This window comes from Amia ocellicauda, chromosome 14 (genome assembly GCF_036373705.1).
Source record: "Amia ocellicauda isolate fAmiCal2 chromosome 14, fAmiCal2.hap1, whole genome shotgun sequence".
NCBI classification, from domain to species: domain Eukaryota; kingdom Metazoa; phylum Chordata; class Actinopteri; order Amiiformes; family Amiidae; genus Amia; species Amia ocellicauda.
The window spans coordinates 25,183,805-25,191,432 of record NC_089863.1 but is presented as its reverse complement, the minus strand read 5'-3'; the positions used below and the strand labels follow the sequence as shown (position 1 = coordinate 25,191,432).

General features: G+C 36.5%; 3 non-coding genes across 3 annotated transcripts; all 3 read right to left on the bottom strand.

The window, feature by feature from the left end:
• Window positions 1–209: 209 nt before the first annotated feature.
• Window positions 210–282, bottom strand: trnar-ucg (transfer RNA arginine (anticodon UCG)). Its single transcript has one exon. It is a non-coding gene; the product is annotated as a tRNA-Arg (tRNA).
• Window positions 283–3,594: 3,312 nt separating this feature from the next.
• trnar-ucg (transfer RNA arginine (anticodon UCG)) lies at window positions 3,595–3,667 on the bottom strand. Its single transcript has one exon. It is a non-coding gene; the product is annotated as a tRNA-Arg (tRNA).
• Window positions 3,668–6,980: 3,313 nt separating this feature from the next.
• Window positions 6,981–7,053, bottom strand: trnar-ucg (transfer RNA arginine (anticodon UCG)). Its single transcript has one exon. It is a non-coding gene; the product is annotated as a tRNA-Arg (tRNA).
• Between the last annotated feature and the right edge of the window lie 575 nt (window positions 7,054–7,628).

Below are 7,628 nucleotides of genomic sequence, written 5' to 3'. Positions count from 1 at the left end.
AGGACACCAAAAGGCAACGGAAAACAACTGTGGCAGAAGGATTATTTCGCTGGTGAAGAATAACCCCTATACAGGGTGCAGGGCATCACCTGTTTGTGGTAGGGTTATCAAACATAGCACTGCTGTCTGCAACATTAGAACACCAAGTGGCCCTTCTAAACGTCTCCAGAAAGGAGAGAGACACAACTTCGTCATCGTAACATATAAGACGACCACGAAGGGACTCGAACCCTCAATCTTCTGATCCGAAGTCAGACGCCTTATCCATTAGGCCACGCAGTCGTCAACAAGGGAGAGCCCTGGCCCTTCATGTTTCAGAAAGGCGAATGCGCTACGCCGACCTCAATGAATCCTTAGTTATATACATATGTTCAAGAACATTTCTGTAGCTCATGTAAATCAAGTCACACGACAGGCCTTGAAGTTTTCTGTCAGTTTGAAAGTTTTGCTCCTGACAATCCTTTTTGTATTGTGGCATAGTGGCTGTCACAGTGGAAAGTAAGTTGTCCACAGTTGGATGCAAGCTTGCCTGAAGCACAGGAACGAACTTACTCTCGACGTTCCATGTAAAGACTGAAGAAGTGGGCTTTACATCTGAGGGCAGGGGAATTAGCTCAGGTGGTAGAGTGCTCGCTTAGCATGTGAGAGGTAGCGGGATTGATGCCCGCATTCTCCAGTCTCCAGGCATTTGTGTGCCAGTCTCGGCAGTGCAGCTCACTTTTTTTGCTGTAGGCTGCAGACGCGGAGGCTCACGTCCAAGATCAACGCATTGTCAGCTTATCAGACACCTCCGTGAAGTTGATTCCTTATTCCTTATTTATTAAAAAAATGAGTAATGGTTACTAATTCCTTATTTCTTATTGCTTACGTTTAAAAAATTAAGTAATGCTTACGTGTTACTTATTTGTGATTTCTCAAAATAAGTAATGATTCAATATTTCATTTTTTTTCAAGATTTCTCAATAAATGAATTATGGATACATATTTCTTGTTAATGTTTACTTGTGTTTTATGTCTGATTGATGTCTTTTGATCAATAAGTAATGGTTTCTCATTCCTTATTTCCATTTTCTTTCAATAAGTAATGATTACAATTTGTTATATTTGTCCCTGTTTTACACGAAATAAGTAATAGACACTTATTCCTGGTTTCAGATTTTCAACAAAGAACATGTACATAGTTTATTATTTCTGAAACACGGTTTCCCAAAAAATAAGAAATGGTTACTTATTCCTTATTTCTGTTTCCCAATTTTCCAAATACAGTGATGGTTACTGATTGCTACGTTTTGTTGTTGGTTACTTTTTCAGTTTGCCTGTTTTCTTAATGAAATAAGTATTTTTTTCTGTTTCTAGACTCATGAAGAAACAAGCAATGGTTACTTATTCCTTGTTTGATTCCTGGAACTCAGAAAATAAGGAATGGTTACTTATTTCAGTTTTTAGTTCTCAGAAAACAAGGAATTGTTTCTTCTTTGTTTCCCGGTTGTCAAAACATAAGGAATGCTAACTTATTTCCATTTCCCTGTTGTTAATACATTTATAAAAAGCGTACGTTTCTACACATAAATGAAATACTCCTTCCTGAAGTTTGTGGAAATGTTATGGAAATGACATTTATTTTTCACGGTTAGCTATAAAGCTACATGTAACATGATGTCTTCCATTAAGCTTTAGTAAAATCGCCAATTTGTTTGTAGTCTATTTACATGACATGCATGCTGTAGACTCATTCATTGACTTTCCACACGTGTTGACACTTTCTACTTCTGTACGACCTATTCTTGAACATGGAGGAGGATACAGAATTAGTTACAAAATGGTCTCGTGGAAAAAAAAAACACACCTAAGGAATTGCAAGAAGACTTTGCAATTCCAGGAGTAAAATAAAAACGACCGGATTACAACACAGCCAGTTCCTCTTACACTTCATGTAAGCATGTTATGCTTTATATAAATATATGTTGTTTTTTGTTTTCAGTTTCAGGTGAGTACCACGATGAATATTACGCTACTATTTGAAAATATATTAATTTTCCGTAAACAAATTATATATGGTGTTGAACCTATTTTTTACTTGGTGTACTACATTGATAAGCCATCTCATACCTGTCTGGTATAATAATAATACTCATCATCATAATAATAATCACAGTAATAATAATAATAATAATAATAATAATAATAATAATAATAATAATACTAGACACCGGTATGATGTTTATGTCATTATTAGATAAGCTACAGTTTGTTAATTTATGTCTGTTTTAATTCATCATGCATGCTCACTGACACATGTAGATACAGTACTGTAATTACTTACACACATTAGTTTATTTTCCTCCGCTTATTATTTGTTATCATTAGGCTTGATTATAACAATAATAATACTAGTATTTTTAATGTATGTAAAGGGCTGTACGTTTTATTTCACTTTTTCTTAATGACCAACTAGCCTGAAATTATTACATTGTCCCAATATGTACGGTGTGTTACGCAAATTATATTAGCATGGTCTCACTGGGTAATATGGAGCAAAACGCCCAATCTGGTAAAAGTGTGCTCTACACAGGATTTTGAACCAACAACCTTTCAGTTGTCAGTCCAGAATAATAATCAAAACAGCTGCATCATAGTAACAGTAATGGTTTATTTTGTCATATATTTACATTGACAACAAATATTATTATAATTGAATACGGTTTTGTCAAATTCTAATTCAGAAGGGCTGTATTGGCATGGCGAGGTTATGCAAGTATTGCCAAAGCATTTACAGCAAAGGACTGAAGGTAACATAGATTAAGTACAAAACATAATACAGGATACTGATTGTACATTTAAAAGAATAAACATTAAAAGACAAAGAAAATCTATTTTAAAAGAAAAACATACCTACAATTAGATCCATGAATATTTGGACAGTGACACAATTGTCATCATTTTGGATCTGTACAACACCACAATGGATTTCAAAGGAAACAATCCAGATATTCTTTAAGTGTAGTCTTTCATCTTTAATTTGAGGGTACTAACATCCATTTCTATATGTGTCCCCCCAATTTTAGGTGCTCAAAAGTATTTGGACAAAGTAACATAATCCTGAATTAAATTGTTAGTTTCAATACTTGGTTGCAGATCCTTTGCAGTCAATGAATGTTGAAGTGTGGAACCCATAGCCATCACCAGATGCTGGGTTTAGTCCCTGGTGATGCTCTGCAAGGCCTTCAGCTGTCTTTAGTAGTGCCTCTTTGTTCTTGTGGCGTTTTGTCTTCAGTTTTGCCTTAGAAATCAAAACAAACCGGTCAGAGAGATAGCAAAAACATTGGCTGTGGAAAAATCTACTATTTGGCAACTTCTTCAAAAGAAATAACGCACTGGTGAGCTCAGGACACCAAAAGGCAACGGAAAACAACTGTGGCAGAAGGATTATTTCGCTGGTGAAGAATAACCCCTATACAGGGTGCAGGGCATCACCTGTTTGTGGTAGGGTTATCAAACATAGCACTGCTGTCTGCAACATTAGAACACCAAGTGGCCCTTCTAAACGTCTCCAGAAAGGAGAGAGACACAACTTCGTCATCGTAACATATAAGACGACCACGAAGGGACTCGAACCCTCAATCTTCTGATCCGAAGTCAGACGCCTTATCCATTAGGCCACGCAGTCGTCAACAAGGGAGAGCCCTGGCCCTTCATGTTTCAGAAAGGCGAATGCGCTACGCCGACCTCAATGAATCCTTAGTTATATACATATGTTCAAGAACATTTCTGTAGCTCATGTAAATCAAGTCACACGACAGGCCTTGAAGTTTTCTGTCAGTTTGAAAGTTTTGCTCCTGACAATCCTTTTTGTATTGTGGCATAGTGGCTGTCACAGTGGAAAGTAAGTTGTCCACAGTTGGATGCAAGCTTGCCTGAAGCACAGGAACGAACTTACTCTCGACGTTCCATGTAAAGACTGAAGAAGTGGGCTTTACATCTGAGGGCAGGGGAATTAGCTCAGGTGGTAGAGTGCTCGCTTAGCATGTGAGAGGTAGCGGGATTGATGCCCGCATTCTCCAGTCTCCAGGCATTTGTGTGCCAGTCTCGGCAGTGCAGCTCACTTTTTTTGCTGTAGGCTGCAGACGCGGAGGCTCACGTCCAAGATCAACGCATTGTCAGCTTATCAGACACCTCCGTGAAGTTGATTCCTTATTCCTTATTTATTAAAAAAATGAGTAATGGTTACTAATTCCTTATTTCTTATTGCTTACGTTTCAAAAATTAAGTAATGCTTACGTGTTACTTATTTGTGATTTCTCAAAATAAGTAATGATTCAATATTTCATTTTTTTTCAAGATTTCTCAATAAATGAATTATGGATACATATTTCTTGTTAATGTTTACTTGTGTTTTATGTCTGATTGATGTCTTTTGATCAATAAGTAATGGTTTCTCATTCCTTATTTCCATTTTCTTTCAATAAGTAATGATTACAATTTTTTATATTTGTCCCTGTTTTACACGAAATAAGTAATAGACACTTATTCCTGGTTTCAGATTTTCAACAAAGAACATGTACATAGTTTATTATTTCTGAAACACGGTTTCCCAAAAAATAAGAAATGGTTACTTATTCCTTATTTCTGTTTCCCAATTTTCCAAATACAGTGATGGTTACTGATTGCTACGTTTTGTTGTTGGTTACTTTTTCAGTTTGCCTGTTTTCTTAATGAAATAAGTATTTTTTTCTGTTTCTAGACTCATGAAGAAACAAGCAATGGTTACTTATTCCTTGTTTGATTCCTGGAACTCAGAAAATAAGGAATGGTTACTTATTTCAGTTTTTAGTTCTCAGAAAACAAGGAATTGTTTCTTCTTTGTTTCCCGGTTGTCAAAACATAAGGAATGCTAACTTATTTCCATTTCCCTGTTGCTAATACATTTATAAGAAGCGTACGTTTCTACACATAAATGAAATACTCCTTCCTGAAGTTTGTGGAAATGTTATGGAAATGACGTTTATTTTTCACGGTTAGCAATAAAGCTACATGTAACATGATGTCTTCCATTAAGCTTTAGTAAAATCGCCAATTTGTTTGTAGTCTATTTACATGACATGCATGCTGTAGACTCATTCATTGAATTTCCACACGTGTTGACACTCTCTACTTCTGTACGACCTATTCTTGAACATGGAGGAGGATACAGAATTAGTTACAAAATGGTCTCGTGGAAAAAAAAAACACACCTAAGGAATTGCAAGAAGACTTTGCAATTCCAGGAGTAAAATAAAAACGACCGGATTACAACACAGCCAGTTCCTCTTACACTTCATGTAAGCATGTTATGCTTTATATAAAGATATGTTGTTTTTTGTTTTCAGTTTCAGATGAGTACCACGATGAATATTACGCTACTATTTGAAAATATATTAATTTTCCGTAAACAAATTATATATGGTGTTGAACCTTTTTTTTACTTGGTGTACTACATTGATAAGCCATCTCATACCTGTCTGGTATAATAATAATACTCATCATCATAATAATAATCACAGTAGTAATAATAATAATAATAATAATAATAATAATACTAGACACCGGTATGATGTTTATGTTATTATTAGATAAGCTACAGTTTGTTAATTTATGTCTGTTTTAATTCATCATGCATGCTCACTGGCACATGTAGATACAGTAATGTAATTACTTACACACATTAGTTTATTTTCCTCCGCTTATTATTTGTTATCATTAGGCTTGATTATAACAATAATAATACTAGTATTTTTAATTTATGTAAAGGGCTGTACGTTTTATTTCACTTTTTCTTAATGACCAACTAGCCTGAAATTATTACATTGTCCCAATATGTACGGTGTGTTACGCAAATTATATTAGCATGGTCTCACTGGGTAATATGGAGCAAAACGCCCAATCTGGTAAAAGTGTGCTCTACACAGGATTTTGAACCAACAACCTTTCAGTTGTCAGTCCAGAATAATAATCAACACAGCTGCATCATAATCATAGTAACAGTAATGGTTTATTTTGTCATATATTTACATTGACAACAAATATTATTATAATTGAATACGGTTTTGTCAAATTCTAATTCAGAAGGGCTGTATTGGCATGGCGAGGTTATGCAAGTATTGCCAAAGCATTTACAGCAAAGGACTGAAGGTAACATAGATTAAGTACAAAACATAATACAGGATACTGATTGTACATTTAAAAGAATAAACATTAAAAGACAAAGAAAATCTATTTTAAAAGAAAAACATACCTACAATTAGATCCATGAATATTTGGACAGTGACACAATTGTCATCATTTTGGATCTGTACAACACCACAATGGATTTCAAAGGAAACAATCCAGATATTCTTTAAGTGTAGTCTTTCATCTTTAATTTGAGGGTACTAACATCCATTTCTATATGTGTCCCCCCAATTTTAGGTGCTCAAAAGTATTTGGACAAAGTAACATAATCCTGAATTAAATTGTTAGTTTCAATACTTGGTTGCAGATCCTTTGCAGTCAATGAATGTTGAAGTGTGGAACCCATAGCCATCACCAGATGCTGGGTTTAGTCCCTGGTGATGCTCTGCAAGGCCTTCAGCTGTCTTTAGTAGTGCCTCTTTGTTCTTGTGGCGTTTTGTCTTCAGTTTTGCCTTAGAAATCAAAACAAACCGGTCAGAGAGATAGCAAAAACATTGGCTGTGGAAAAATCTACTATTTGGCAACTTCTTCAAAAGAAATAACGCACTGGTGAGCTCAGGACACCAAAAGGCAACGGAAAACAACTGTGGCAGAAGACAGAAGGATTATTTCGCTGGTGAAGAATAACCCCTATACAGGGTGCAGGGCATCACCTGTTTGTGGTAGGGTTATCAAACATAGCACTGCTGTCTGCAACATTAGAACACCAAGTGGCCCTTCTAAACGTCTCCAGAAAGGAGAGAGACACAACTTCGTCATCGTAACATATAAGACGACCACGAAGGGACTCGAACCCTCAATCTTCTGATCCGAAGTCAGACGCCTTATTCATTAGGCCACGCAGTCGTCAACAAGGGAGAGCCCTGGCCCTTCATGTTTCAGAAAGGCGAATGCGCTACGCCGACCTCAATGAATCCTTAGTTATATACATATGTTCAAGAACATTTCTGTAGCTCATGTAAATCAAGTCACACGACAGGCCTTGAAGTTTTCTGTCAGTTTGAAAGTTTTGCTCCTGACAATCCTTTTTGTATTGTGGCATAGTGGCTGTCACAGTGGAAAGTAAGTTGTCCACAGTTGGATGCAAGCTTGCCTGAAGCACAGGAACGAACTTACTCTCGACGTTCCATGTAAAGACTGAAGAAGTGGGCTTTACATCTGAGGGAAGGGGAATTAGCTCAGGTGGTAGAGTGCTCGCTTAGCATGTGAGAGGTAGCGGGATTGATGCCCGCATTCTCCAGTCTCCAGGCATTTGTGTGCCAGTCTCGGCAGTGCAGCTCACTTTTTTTGCTGTAGGCTGCAGACGCGGAGGCTCACGTCCAAGATCAACGCATTGTCAGCTTATCAGACACCTCCGTGAAGTTGATTCCTTATTCCTTATTTATTAAAAAAATGAGTAATGGTTACTAATTCCTTATTTC